The sequence below is a fragment of the Callorhinus ursinus genome, unplaced genomic scaffold (assembly GCF_003265705.2).
Source record: "Callorhinus ursinus isolate GAN/ISIS: 27379988/994484 unplaced genomic scaffold, GSC_fseal_2.0 scaffold44, whole genome shotgun sequence".
NCBI classification, from domain to species: Eukaryota; Metazoa; Chordata; class Mammalia; order Carnivora; family Otariidae; genus Callorhinus; species Callorhinus ursinus.
The window spans coordinates 9,048,510-9,064,325 of NW_027397106.1; positions in this window are offsets into that span (position 1 = coordinate 9,048,510).

Consider the following 15,816-nt stretch of genomic DNA (forward strand, 5'->3'; position numbering starts at 1 on the left):
AAGTACCATTAATGGGGGCTGGGAGAGGAGCGGAGTGTAAGGGGACAGAAGAAGAGGAGGGAAAATAAACTTTGAAGGAGAATTTTCCTAGTAGTTAGTGGGGGAAAGGCATTCTATGCAGATTGCACAGCATGAGGAAAGACACACAAGTATGAAAATTCCTGGTGTATTCAGGGAGTAGCTCTAACTGCACACCTGAGACAGGAAGCTGGGAGTTGGGGAAGTGAGGAGAAATGTGTTTGGGAAGGTCAAAAAGTGCTAGTTAGCATGTGAAGAGCTCTGGATACCTTGCTAAGAAGGAATTTGACATTTCTCTTGGTGACACTGAAGGATTTCAAGGGTCCATTGAAGGAAATGAAAGAAACCACTAATATAGTCAGATCATTGCTCTAGGAAGATAACTGATGGCAAGGTGGAGGATAATCGGGAGAGGGAGTAATTTGTTTGCAGAGAATGATAGAGGCTATTAAAAGAATCCATGAAGGCAATCCGTAAAGGCCTACACTAGGGAAGTGCAAAAGGATAAGAAATAATATAGTTAGGAGACATTTATGAAGTAGAATTGATAAAGCTTAATGACCAACTGCATATGCAGATGAGCAGTGAGAGATAAGAAAAAGAGATCAGCCAAGAGTCTCTAGACTGGGTGACTGTAAATAGTAATTCCTAAGAGCAGGTTCATGGAGAACATGGTGACTTTGCTTTTGCACAAGCTCAGTCTGAGACACTAACTGGGGAAGCACTTTAGGTTATTGGAAATAGAAATCTAGAACTCAGAGAACATGGCAGGTAGAGTTTGGGAATCATCTTACCAGAAGTGAAAGGAGAAGCCATAGGAGTTGATGAAATCATTCAGGGAGAGAGGTTTGGGGGAAGCAGAAAGATTTCCTGTTGCATATCACCTCCAAATGACAGCAAGCTTTCCGAGATGCCCTGTTGAGAAAGACTTTAAGCCCCTTTCAGGCATAGTGGGAAAGAGCACCATGAATGATGATTCGTATCCACCCCTGGCTCCAGGGAGACAAGTGGTTGCATCTGTGCGAGCCATTCCCAGTAAGAGAAGGAAGGGATTCAAGCACAAACCCGTGGAGAACACCAGTCCTTAAGGGATGGTGGGAAAGTCTGTGCAGGTAAAAGAGAACAAGAACAGAGGAAGAAACGAGCCAAGGTATAGTATTGTAGTACTTAGTTCGGTATCTCAGACATCATAGACAAAAGCATTTGTTGAAGGGATGGATAAGTTAGTAAAATCAAATGTTGACAACTATACTGTAATTGGAGCGATATGAAAGGTCAGCAGCATGATTCATCACAACAATAACAACAATATCCCCAGGTGGTTTGGGTTAAGGACATTAATGCTTTGGTTATTTTCTCCATCAGAGAGTGCTATTTCCCCACTTTTCACATAAATATGGCAATTAGTCTAGTGTATGATCATTTGGAATATTTGGGTTAATACTACAGAAAAAAATTCTTAAAATAGTAACAGGATAAAAATTTGTATGACTTGGTGTAGGAAGTTAAGTTGAGAAATTAAGTGTAGAAAAATAATGGTTAAAGGGAAAAAATGAAAATGAAGGAAGGGTACTCTCTTGGGGGCATATCCAGAGAGAAGAGAGCTAAATTCTTCATTTTACACCCTAAAAGACAAATTCTTTTAAGAACAAAAGGAGAGAAGAGATGCCCCATCTATCCAGATAAGGTAGAGAATCAAAAACTTCCAGCCCGCAGTGAGCATGTAAACACCACTACCCTGTTATTCAGGCATTTTGTATCTGAAGAGACTTCATTGCCTCTGCAATCGGAGTCTGAAAAACATAACTATTCATCCATTAACTACTTTCTTCTGAACATCAAACCTGTGTATGACACTGCTCAGCCTGTCATGGGTGTGTGGCAGAATCAATGAAAGGATGGGGAGGATTTAGAAACAAGTGGAATGTAGTTGCTACCACTAGGAGACAAAGTTTTGGGACTGTATTGTATCTGTCCTTTGGCAGTAGGGCAAGGGGAACAGGTGCCAACACAAAAACACAAATATAGATAAGTAGAATATTCAGTATTATGATACATATGGGGAGATAAAATCCAAAGAAGGAAGATGTGATTTCTTCTTTGGAAGGAAGGAATGTGAATCAACAAAACCTCTTTGGAAGGCTTTCTAAAACCTTCCAAAGAAGAACACAAGAAGATTGGCAAAGCCTCCTTGAGGAAGGTAGGGTTTGCATTGAACCCTAAGGGAAAAACACATAAAATTCTCATCAGTGGGCAGTAGGAGGCAAGGTAAGGCAGGTAATTTGAGCAAGGGCAAAGGAAGAAAAGTCTGGCAAATTCTGGAAGAGGGAATGAACCAACTGAGCCATAGAAGACATAAGAGGACTCTGGAGTCTCTCATTCCACTCTTCAGCCCCTCATCTTACTTCCCATCACCACTTTTGTGTCTCCTTTGGCTTTGAGCTGGGCACTGGTCCCTTGGGCTCCTGCCAAAGGAAGAAGTGTGAAGGTGCCCCCATGTCGCTTCTCTCTCTTATGCCTCATAATGTTCTGAGATGGTGCCAACAGAAGGTTTTGCAAGCCAGCCTCCCCCAGCTGTTGGAAGAAGAATTTACTGATGTAAGTCTGAGAACCTCAGAGGACCTAAAACAAAAGAACATTCTCTAAAAATGGAAAGGCAGGAATCGGTCCTTTCACATGGGCTGTGAGGAGGTGCTGGAAGAGGGGCTCCATATTTCTGAACTTTTGTAGCTTTAAGGGTTAGAAATTATGACCTATCTTTGGATAAGGGTCTTGCTTTTTTTCTGGGAAGCAATTTTTTTTTGGTAAGCTTTTTAATCATGCAGATGTGATGTGCCCTGCTTATTGTGCTAGGGGCAGCCCTGAATTGGTCATCTAAACTCAGCTGTTTCTAACAGAGGCAGAGTAGCCTTGCTGTGATTACATGATGGACTTCTGACATTCATTTCCCAGAATTTGGTATAAGCTTTTTGATGGCAAAATCTGTATTTTATACTTCTTTATATCTGCCCCATTTTATTTTGCTTAAAACATTATTTTGTTTTGATTGAATATTGCCTGGCCCTCTACTTTACTCAGCTATTTAAACATACAACACTGAGAGAGAGGAGGCTCTGAGAAAGATCTTCATTATCCCTCGGCACTTTTAATAGTTTAACTCAAACTTATTTTTTTAAGCATAAAATTAATACATACCTCACAATAGCCAAATGGTGGAAACAACCCAAATGTCCATCAAGAGATAAATGGATAAACAAGATGTGGTATATACACACAATAGAGTATTATCCAGCCGCAAAGGCAAATAGCATTCTGATACATGCTACAACATGGATGGACCTTAAAAACGTCAACTGAAAGATGCCAGACACAAAAGGCCACATCTTGTACGATTCCATTTACATGAAATATCCAGAACGGGCAAATCTATGGAGTCAAAAAGCAGATTAGTGATTGTCAGGCACTGAGGGAGAGGAGGAAATGAGGAGTGAATGCCTAATATGTATAGAGTTCTCCCTTTGAGGTGACGAAGAAGTTCCAGGACTAGATGGTAGTGATGGTTGCAGAGCGTTATAAATGGATTTAATACCACTGCCTGGTACACTTTAATATGGTTAAAATGGTAAATTGTATGTTGGATGTGTTTTGCTGCAATAAAAAAATAAATTTAAAAAATTTAATAATGCTCATGGGGTACCTGGATGGCTCAGTCGTTAAGCATCTGCCTTTGGCTCAGGTCATGATCCAAAGGTCCTCGCATCGGGCTCCTGGCTTGGCTGGAAGCCTGCTTCTCCTTCTCCCACTCCCCCTGCTTGTGTTCCCTCTCTTGCTGTCTGTCTCTCTCTCTCTGTCAAATAAATAAATAAAATCTTAAAAAAAAATTTAATCATGCTCATTGTAGAAAGTTTATCCCCCCACTAAATTAAATTCCTTGACAGGAATAAAATACTACACATATAGTAAAAAATTATTCATTGTTAATCTGAAATTCTAATTTAACTAGATGCCTATATTTTTATGCTAAATCTGGCAGCACTACTGAGACTGGAAATTTTGTTTTTGTCATTGCTTTATCCCAAGCACATAGGATATATCCTCAATAAATATGTTACATGAATATAAATTCAAAAAGACATATAAAAATAGAAACTAAACTATAGAAAGAAGAAACTAAAATCATTCGTAGATCCACCAACCAAGAAAAATAACCCAGAATTTTTGGCTACTTCTACCTAGACCTTCTGTGTATTTCGTTTCTTAGTTGTTATTATTGTAGGCCAACTGCATATCCTACTTTTTTCAATGATGACATTAACAGAAGTATCTGTCATGCTACCACCCTCTCCTAATAAACTTAAATTGTAAAAGCTGAATGATGATGTATTGTGTAGCTATATCATAGTTTATTTACCTACTTTCATATCACAAAATAATTTGTTAACATTTTTTAATGCTTTATACAGTGTGTCAGTAAACATATTGGTCTCTAAATTTTTGTTTTTGATTTTCCTAAGATAAATTAATAGAAGAAGAGTTACTAAATGGAAGAAAATATACCTCTCACAGTTGTTGATATGTATGGAAATATTGATTTCCAAAGGAGCAGGTTAATATATGCTTCTACCTGTGATGAATTCAACTGCTCATTTCACTGCTCTGGCCAGCACCTTTATGACAGCCTAAAATCTTTGCTAATTTGATAGAGGAAAGAGAATATCTTGTTTTAACTTACGACTTTTTAAAAAAATGAAAATTGAACATTTTCCCACATATTTGCTAATCAGTCATTTCTTTTGTGACCAGCCTCTGCTGATTTACTTAGTGGCAAGTCTTAATGTTCTCATTAATTTGTATGTAATTATTCTAGATCAGAGATATAAATCCTTTGCCTGCCATTCTTTTTTTTTCTTTTTTTTATTATGTTATGTTAGTCACCATACATTATATCATTAGTTTTTGATGTAGTGTTCCATGATTCATTGTTTGCCTATAACACCCAGTGCTCCATGCAGAGCATGCCCTCTTTAATACCCATCACCAGGCTAACACATCCTCCCAACCCCCTCCCCTCTAGAACCCTCAGTTTGTTTTTCAGAGTCCATCGTCTCTCATGGTTCATCTCCCCCTCTAATTTCCCCCCCTTCATTCTTCCCCTCCTGCTTTTTTTTTTTAAACATATAATGTATTATTTGCTTCAGAGGTACAGATCTGTGATTCAACAGTCTTGCACACTTTACAGAGCTCACCATAGCACATACCCTCCCCAATGTCTATCACCCAGCCACCCCCTCCCTCCCACCCCCGAGCACTCCAGCAACCCTTGGTTTGTTTCCTGAGATTAAGAATTCCTCATATCAGTGAGGTCATATGATACATGTCTTTCTCTGATTGACTTATTTCGCTCAGCATAATACCCTCCAGTTTCATCCACATCGTTGCAAATGGCAAGATCTCATTCCTTTTGATGGCTGCATGATATTCCATTGTGTATATATACCACCTCTTCTTTATCCATTCATCTGTCGATGGACATCTTTGCCTGCCATTCTTTTAATAAGTATTATTTTTGGTCTGCTGTTAAATTTTAGTCATTCCTTTTGTGATAAGGGCTTTATTAAAAGATAGGATTCCTTTTGATGGCTGCATAATATTCCATTGTATAAATATACCACATCTTCTTTATCCATTCTTCTGTCGATGGACATCTTGGCTCTTTCCATAGTTTGACTATTGTGGACATTGCTGATATAAACATCAGGGTGCACGTACCCCTTTGGATCACTACATGTGTATCTTTGGGGTAAATACCCAGTAGTGCAATTGCTGGGTCATATGATAGCTCTAATAAAATAAGAAAAAAAGATAGGATTGATGGTTTATTTGTTACCAACTCTCTCATGATTTCCTTTTGGTCTGAAATGCTGGCAGGGTCAGCATCACCTCAGGGTCTCAGTGTCTGAGAGTGGACAAAAGGAAAAAATGTAAAGAAAAAGCAAGAACATTTGGCCATTGGAGAGCATCATTATTGAACTGGTTTCCCTTCTTCTCTTGTAGGGTCCTGTTTGTTTGGTCAGCCACAGCCTGAACCACTCTGCCTCCTTCAGTGTGTGTAGCCTTACTGTCAAAGCCCAGCCATACCCCCACATCTAAATTTTCCAATTTTTTTTTTCAGAAAATTTACTTTGCTGGTAAGATGATGGTCACTTTTATTCCCATTCAGTGTTTTTTGGTACTGTCAACAAATATTCACGGCACTTACACAGTGAAAAGTTTAGCCTTGGAGAACTCATTTTAAGGTGAACACGAACCAAGAACACCTTGTACCTAAAGTTCACAACTATCTGTTAGGACATGAAAAATAACACACTAACAACAACTCAACTCAGATGGACTGACTATCCTGTGACAATAGAGCAGCACACATGATTGTTGGGGTGGAGAAAGAAAATATTAGAACTTCTGCTTATATTTATTGCAGATCACCTTGTAAAGTTTCTATTATTTATTCACTTTATAATGTATATATTTTAGTAAATAAACATAAATTGGAGGAATGTACTGATTTTTCTTGGAACAGGGGTGCACAAAAATGCCTTGGAAATGACTGTAAGAGATAAGTAGAAAGTATAACCATCAGTAAAAGGGGCACCAAAGAAAAGACTAAAAGTGAAGAGAAACACTGAGTAAAGTTTCATTCATATGTATTATTTCTCCATCACAGAACTGAATGGCACCCAAAAGTTATTTTTTATAAGATGGGTTTTCACTTCTTTTGAGAGCATTTGAATGAAATTTGATTGCACTAAGGAAATTTACTCAGGCAGGAGGTCCAAACTCTGCCAATGGTAAACTAGCAGTAATTTTAGAGTAAAAACCACCACCACCACCAACAACAACACAAAAAACTTTGTAAGCCCAAACGGAATGATGTTATTTTAAATCAGTTAAACTAAGTTTTATTTCTAAGAGATGTCCTGCTTAGCAATTAAGGAAGATGGATAAAGGCACTATTAGGGTTCGTGGGATAGGAGTTTCTGATATATGTTATAGTATATTTCATTTTTTGAGTTACATTTTTTCTTGGTATGCTTTACTACTACTCTAAATTTGCTTTGTCATAATTTTAACATCAGCATATAACCAGGTTTTCTAGCAACTCCACTATTTCCTCTTCCAAGTGTGCCTTAGTCAGGCAAAAACTAGGGAAATGGTAGATGTGACTGCTTGCAGTCGACAGCTTTTGTAGTGTTTGCCCAGCTTGCAATGATGCCTTTTCTCCCTCCCATCCTACTGAGACTGGGCCTCTGGCAGCCATTTTGAGAAACAGAACTCTACCCTTCAAGGACAACTTTTATTATATTTCCGGTACTGACCACAGTGTGGTGGGTCAAATCTCCATGAAGATTTGGGGGTAGAGGAAACTGATGGCAGAAGAGAGAAAGGAATGAAAAACAGAGAATGTGAGCAGAGTGGCAGCATTATGAATTTTCTGGAGATTCCTATTTTCAGTACCCATTAGTGTCTTCTTTCCTTGAAGTCTGAGAATTCCCTTGAGTCACTCTGCATTCCCTTGAATCGTTATGTCCTTGTGATACATTCCTCTTTTTGTTTTTTAAAAGCTATCTACAGTTGGTCTCAGATACCAGGAACCAGAGTGCTAACGCACACATTACATGTTGGCCTTCACAACTTCAGCGTGTGGAACGATACACTCGCAGATAGAAGGCTGTTCACTCTATCAGAAGGCATTCTAACTACCCAAGCACAGCTCTGTTCTGCTTAATTCAACAGGTATAGTTTCCCTATAGGTTCCTTCACATATGTTAATAGTTTGCGTGACTGACCAACTGCAGTTGCTCAAGTGGCCAAGGTCATTGTCTTTATCCTCCTGACAGTTACTTTTTCAATATGTTGCATGGCCAGAAATGTATTCTCGGCAATTAATCAGTTGTATTACTTTAAATGTGTCTGTGGTTCTGTGGGAGTATTTTTCCAGAGAAGCCATGGACTCCTGGGAGCTTTTGTCTGTAGAAGTAGAGGAATATGAAGAGGCCAGGCTTGAAGACTGTAAAGGCGTGTCTTCTTTAACAGCCTCACCCTCAGAGGAGGCAGTAAGAGTACCCTTCTGAGGAGCGACAAAGTTCCTTATGGGCAAATAAGTGCTCAACTTAGGTGTCATTTGAATAAACAGAAAATTAATTTGTAGTCAAAACGGTGAGGTCTGAACATACTAGCTACATTTCCTAAAGTAAGAGATTCTGCTTAACTCATCAGCAGACAGCTGCTCACATAATTTGATTTGAAGGATATTGCAAGGTTTCTCTTTCCAAAAAATAATTCCCTCACAGTGTACATCACCCACTCCTACAGGAAATTCCAACCTTCTTTGATGAGACAACTTAGGGAGAGCCAGGAATTGTCCCTAGAAGTTTAAACTGCAGATGTTATCTAGGAGCAAAGGAGAATCCTGGGGGTTCTATTGATCTCCTCTTATTGTACAATGGCAAGCATTGGTTTATTATTAGAGCAACAAACTGTTCCCTAGGAAACCAGAAAAGTGGTGGGGGTGAGAGGTAAGTGCAGGTGAGGGGTAAAATTAGAGGATGTTATCAAATAACCTGGGGTAGACATGGATCCTCAGAGCAGAACATGGAAGGCTGGCATAAGAAGGGCCGACACAATGACCCCATTGTGTTTGGGATAGTAGAGAGATTATAAAAGAGACCAAGGGCAGCGTGAAGAAATGTCCTGGATGATGATACAAAACCAGAATGCCTCAGGGACCTCAAAGGTTTCCCCTGTTATCTTGTTGATCAGAACAACTAGCTATTTGAAGAATTTTTATTAATACCTGGTACTATTCTCCTGAGTTCCTCAAATATGCACTGTATTTGTGAGAAACTAAGGATCAGTTATAAATGACTACATTTGTTCTTCTGCCCTTTTTTAAAAAAAGTATTACCTTCCCCTTACATGAAGAAGATTCATGGTGGCTATGTACACATCACTACAGCAGAATTGGATATGGGCAGATGTACACCCACACTAATTCCCTGTTGCCCTGAAGTTAACCCTGATAGTGGTGAAACTGGCATGTCTTTGGACTAAGTTTGCCAGAGTTAGCAAATAATAATATGGGGCATTCAGAGGAATTTGAATTTCAAAGTCAAATTCAAATTTAACTCTGTGTTCTGTATTTTATCTGGCAACTCTACTTTGGAAGTAATGGGGAGTCATAGACATACTTGTCATATTTATATAGAAAGCAAAAACTAAAACTGGTAATTGAATATTCAATTCGACTCACGAAACAATTACTGGGCAGGCACTTCTGTTTTGTGAACTATTGTGCTTAGGCTGTGGGGAAATCAAACATGATTAAAATATCGTCACTGTTTCTTTCATGCTTATAATCTAAAGGGAAAAGCATTCATGTAAATAACCATCAGTTATACAAGGCAGAAGGAAATGTGCCAGAGAGATTGTGTATTAAGACTACAGAGGAAGGAACAATTAAATTTGATGGAAAGAATCTGGATAGAACATTGAAAAAATATGCAGCATCTCTGTCAACAGAGAAGGAAGAAAGGGTGTTCCAGGCTCAGGGAACTGTAAACATGAGCAAAAGCTTGTAGAGATGAATACTCATGGTCCATGTCTGAGAAGTGGTGAGTAGACTAGCAGCAGGAGCACAGAATGTGCAGAGAAATGAAGTGGAGTTGATGTGGAAAATGTTAGGTTAGGGCTGGATGGAGGATGGTCTTGGATGTTATGCTAACTGTTAAGACGTACTTTCATGAGCAAAGGTATGGAGGTGGAGGAAGAGCCTAAAGGTTTTTTTGTTTTGTTTTGTTTGTTTGTTTTTAGCCTAAAGTGTTCTGAGGTGGGAAGAGCATAAATCCATCCTACGTTTAGGATAACACGTTTGTAGCAACGTAATGATGGATGGGTGAGGCAAGAGTTCAGAGGCAGGGAGCTCTAGCTTAGCAGGATGATTGCAATTATGGGCAAATGAGGAATTATACTTATGATTTTAGGAAAAATTAACCACTTTCTCTTTAATGTACTGAAAAGCCTACTTTCTGGTTTTGAAGTGGAGTAAGAGCCCCTTGAGGGCCCCTTCTGTTGTTGATCTTGGCCTCTGATGTCCTATTTGGCCCATTGCATTTCCCTCCCCCATAGGTGGCAGTTCTGTATCCCCCTGCATACCCAAGTGGTACATAGGACAGTTCTTGGGATAACAAATATCCCTAAACCTCTCTGGGCTGAAAACGTGGACTCACCACGCTGTTCCTAATGTAAAGCAAAGTGCTTATGCTGGGTTTACAGGGATTGGGAGAAGCATGAATAAATTACTTACCAAGAACTTCCCTCCTTAGGATTATAATTTCATGTTCTTTATGGAAAGGATAATTTTATGTTCACTATTAAGCATGTATTTTCATTTACATGCTTAATGCTCTTAGTTTAAGTTTCTTCATATATATATTTATATCTGTAATAAGAAATAAAACAAACCAATGTCCATAATGGTAACAAAAAATCATTAACTATTATTAAACACTTCAGATTTTCCAGTCACTGTATTAATTTATATGAATTATCTCATTTAATCTTACCACTACCATATGAAAGGATCAAAGATATTACTAAGAGATAATTCATATAGGAAGAACAATGAAAAAATCATGAGAATTATAAAAATTCTAAAAGGTATCTCAAAGACATGCAAATTATTTTTAAAAGATGCCCTTTTTACTTATCAATTTGGTACACATTAAGAAGAAATAACTCCAATGCTGGTTTCGATATAGTTTCATGTACTACTAGTAGGATGAAAATTGGTAAGACTTTTCTGGAAGGCCATTTTTCAATAAGTGAAATTTTTATGCCCCATGATCTAGAAAATGTAGGTGAGGAAATCTGTGCCAGATAAATAATTAGAAAGGTATAAAAGATTATGGTATAGGGGCGCCTGGGTGGCTCAGTCGTTAAGCGTCTGCCTTCGGCTCAGGTCATGATCGCAGCTCATGGGCTGGGATCCCATGAGCCCCGCATCGGGCTCCCTGCTCGGCAGGAAGCCTGCTTCTCCCTCTCCCACTCCCCCTGCTTGTGTTCCCTCTCTCGCTGTGTCTCTCTCTGTCAAAGAAATAAATAAAATCTTAAAAAAAAAAGATTATGGTATTAGGATGTTCATTACAATATAATTATTAGAAAATGAAAAAGACCTAAATACTTAAGAATAAGAGATTTGTGAATTGTGTTTTAATTGCTGCTACAAGGATATCTGGTTAGGAGGATGGAAGATGACTTTTTGTTCATTCTTTAAATTTCTTTGAGAAAGGTATTAAAGCAGTTGAAAAGTGCTCTCCATGTTACTAAGACACTATAGATAATAATACAAATAGTATTTTAAAAGAAATTATTTAAATTTCCTTCCTTATTTTTCTTTATACTCTACATGGCTTAAAAGTTTACAGTTAATTTTTGTGTCTTTTTAATTAATATTCTTCAAACCATAAATTTTAGGAATTATTATATAATAATTGATACTTATATAATTCAGCCCAACAGATCAGTCTTGTCATACTGTTAATGATTTTTCTCTTTGAGTCTTTTCCCATAGACTGGATTCAGGCTGTAGTGAGCCAGTTTTGTTTTGTTTTGTTTTTCTTTAAAATTTGTTTTATTCCTGAGTGAGAAAAAAGAAGGGATGTGAGCACCTAGCCAACCCATCGAACTCCTTTTTTCTCTGTTTAAATGAAATACTAAAAAAGAAAAAAATTATCTTGAGCTCCATGGCTGCTTTAATTTGCTGCCGCTAATTCTTTAGATGTAATTTCTCCCTCAACATACAAGCTTGGTTTCATTTTGTCTTTTTGAGTCTAGTGGGCTCTCTGTCTAAATTTTCTATCCACCTGACAGTCAAAAGAACTCCTGGTTTCTGTAAGGGTTAAGTCAGGAAGCAGTTTTTAACTACAACAAATTGAAACGTTTGCACAAGGAAGTGTTGCTTTTATAAGTGATGGGAAACTTCAAATTTGATTACAAGCAACCTTTGGCTTCCTATCTGTTCAACAATAGGCCATGTTGTTAAGGGCAATTTCCATGCACAGCATGTGGGTCCCATTTTTTCATCCTTAGACATGGTTGTTTACTGTTCAGCACTGTTTATGCATTTTAATCAGGCTTTTTCAGTCTCCCTTAATAAATCACTACAAAGCAAATGTACCAAAACAAGAACTATTATGCAGTATTGGTTGCCCTTACACAATATTTGCTGCCCTCGAGTTTCACTCAGTACCCAAATTTAAAAATAATGACAACAAGAACAAAATCCATAGCCAAGAGTATTATATTTAGAATTGCAACATTTCTGGCTAAATACCCTCTTTGAGCTCCATTCTTTAACAGTAGGAGCCTGACTTTAAAATTCAGTTCAAGCAAGAATGACTTAACAATTGGAACCTGCCATCAGTCTTTGAGACTGAAAGTCTTTTTGATGGGATGAAGCTGACAGCCTAGTTCCTGCCTGGCAGGCATTCACATGGAATGAGTCTGTATTAGTATAGATAAATGTTTAGACATTCAGGTATCTTGCTGTCTGAGAAGAGTATTACTGGTTAAGGCAATGGTAAGCAGAAGAAAAAGGAGTTCTCAGGCATTCATGCCTGAGTGAGGAAAGACAATGGCTTGTTAGCATCATCTGGCAAGTGGGCAAAAGACAGTCTGACCTATCTCTCTTCCCTCCTTAAAGCTAAACTTTCATTTGCTTTCAAATAAACCAAGGAAAAAAGTACATTCTTTTTCCTCCAAGAATTTGTTGTTGTTGTTGTTGAATTAAATGGATTTTCTTAACTTTGGTTTCTAGTATCAAAGGCAGATTATTATAAGCTGTAATATTTTTTAAAGCGCAGGCCAGAGGTAAGAATGCCCTGAAAGAAAAAGAAGGCAAGGGACATTGTACAATACAGATTTGCATTTTAAAACATGGCAACACTTAGAATTTAGATCCATCGATCAACAGTGACATATTTTAGAAGAGTCACTGGAAAATTAACAGCATAAATATGTATGCCGATTTGAGGCTCAGGAGGAGAGTTTACTAAATACAAGAATCACCGGAAAATATTTTAAGTGAGTAGATAGTCTCCAAACCAAGTATTTGGAAATGTTTATGGTAACGTACTTTGCACAACATCTTGACATCACTGTATGAAATCCTCCAGAGTCCCCTGGGATTCAGCAGAGGCAGGAGCTGTGCATAACTGCTCACAAACCTCGCCAGCCAAAGTGCTATTTTGCACGTGGCCTGGAGAAAATATTTCATGAATGAGAAATCAAATTGTCATGTGTTTAATGAAGAGGTTGATGCAGGTATTTGAGGACATTTTCTGAAAGCATTCATCATGAAAGCGACAGGCATACCTTTAAAAGTGTTCTGGTTTTCATTCCTGCACATCCAACAGTACAGGACAAAAATATCCCATCTGAAAAATACGAGCTTGGCCTTTAATTTACAACTTTTCTAAACTGTATCGAGCTGCCCAGAAAGTCACTCCACCTATTTTTGCATATAGATTTTTATCCTTTTTTTTTTCCAAATATTTTTTTTTCACAAGCCTTGATTTCTTTCCTCATGATGCCTTCCTTGCTATTGGCTGTATTAAGGATAAATAACCTGGAAAATATTACATTTTCACAACTTTAGTCTTTCTCATAAATTTACTACAGTTCTCTTTATTTCTTAGGCCACAGTCCTTTGAGGCACAGGCTATCTGTGAACTCCTAACATTGATTCACCCCTTTCTCTTTCATGAGTGAACACACATTTTGCAAAGGTAATGGACTACATTTCTCAGCCTTGGCTAGGTGTGCTGATGTGACTGTGGTCTAGCCAATAAAATGTAAACAAAAGTATTGTGTGGGTCCTCCAGGAAACCTGCCTGGAATATAGATGTGATGCTGGAGCTCTAGCAGCTATATGGACTTCAAGGATTGGAATCACATCCTATAGATAGCTGAGCTATGAACTGGAAGGATCCTGAGTCTTTGGTAAATTTATGGAGCTGTCATTCTAGTCCTGAGCCATGTTAGATGTCTCTGTTATGCAGAACTGAAATAATTGTAATGGATACACCCTGACTCAATTATGGGGAAAAGTTAAGGGAAAAAAAAAAAAAGATAGTTTGACATGATTAGCAGAAACTTAAACTATTTAAAGAAATTACAAGAAAAAAAAGACTTAACCCAGCCAGAATTTTTATACTCAGCAATTTTCTTTTTAGATATGTGTTTCTGATAGCTAAGTGTCTATTTTAATCTTTAAATGTTTATGATTTAGATAAATTCTCCCTATGGCCTATGGTAAACTCACTGATTGGAAAAAATATATGGGATTATTAGCATTAAAACTTTAAACCACATGCTGCCAGATATTAGGGAAACATGTTAGGGATTGGTATTTATATCTGGTTTGGTTAGTACAAACCATTTCTTTAAAGTTCTGTTTGCCTTAATAGTTTGGTTATGAACTGTTCACAGCTAAGAAGACAAATATTTCTCAAATATCATAATAATCAGAATGGTATTATTATTATCATTTACTATTGTTGCCAACACTTACTGAGCACTTATGACATGTAAGCACTTTGCTAAAAACTTATATTAGTTTCATTTAATTCTTTCACCTGTAAGGTAGAAATGTTATTATTATCCTCACTTTCCAGTTGAGAAGATCAAAGTCTAGAGAGTATATCAATGACTTTAGAAAATGGAAGATAAGGTGATTTAGATTTATCACAGGCAACTAGAAAAATCAGAGGGAAACCCCAAAAAAGTTTGCTTGAAGGCACCAGAATGCTGATGAGGTAGTGAATAACTGTAGCCCTCAAACCAGAAGATTACAAAAATACAGAAATGTGAGCTTAGTATTTGAGGAGAGGGGACACAGGAAGAGGAGAATGTTTTCTCTGTTGGAACTTGAAAATTTGCAAAAGATGGCTGAGCAGAGCACTTTGAGGTTTATAGAGTGAGGGCAGCAAAAGCTGGAGTCCAGGACCTTTTGGAGTTGGGGGCTCAGGTAAACACTTTGGCTTGGGATTTTACTAAATTTTACTAATAAAGGTGAACTACATATAATTTAGCCCACATATCACTGTGCCCTGGAAAATCTCAGTTTTTGAAATTAAATAAAGGTATTCTGAATTGCTAATATCCCCAGGTGCCTGACAAAAGCAAATGAAAAATCCTCTCTAGAGAAAGACAACATTATCCTAGGTCTCAAATGATTTCACAAATTTCTATATACAATATGTGGTCAGTCAATAATAAAATGGCATATAAGGAAACTAGTTAGCATAAAGACAATCCGTAGAAACAATAAACAATAAACACAGAACCCTAGGACCATTAGATATTAAATTAATAAAATGCTCATTTTAAAATAGCTTGGATGCCAAGTCCAAGGAGATAAAAAATAAAATAAATTCAGTTGAGAGCTAGAAACTACAAAAAATGACATAGCACATTTGACTCTGCCATAAAAACCCTTATTAGAATATAAATTTTACAATTTCAATAAAAATTAAGAAATTAGTGGATGGATTAACAGTAAATTAGATACAAATGAAGAAAGAGTTAGTGAATTGAGAGAGCTTGGAAGAAAACATCTAAACTTCAGATGGAGATATAAGACAAAATGTGAAGAGAAAGAGAAAGATGAAAAACACAGAGGAAAGAATATGAGTCTAACCTACGTTTAATTGGAATGCTAGGAAGACCTAATAGAGAAGTGGA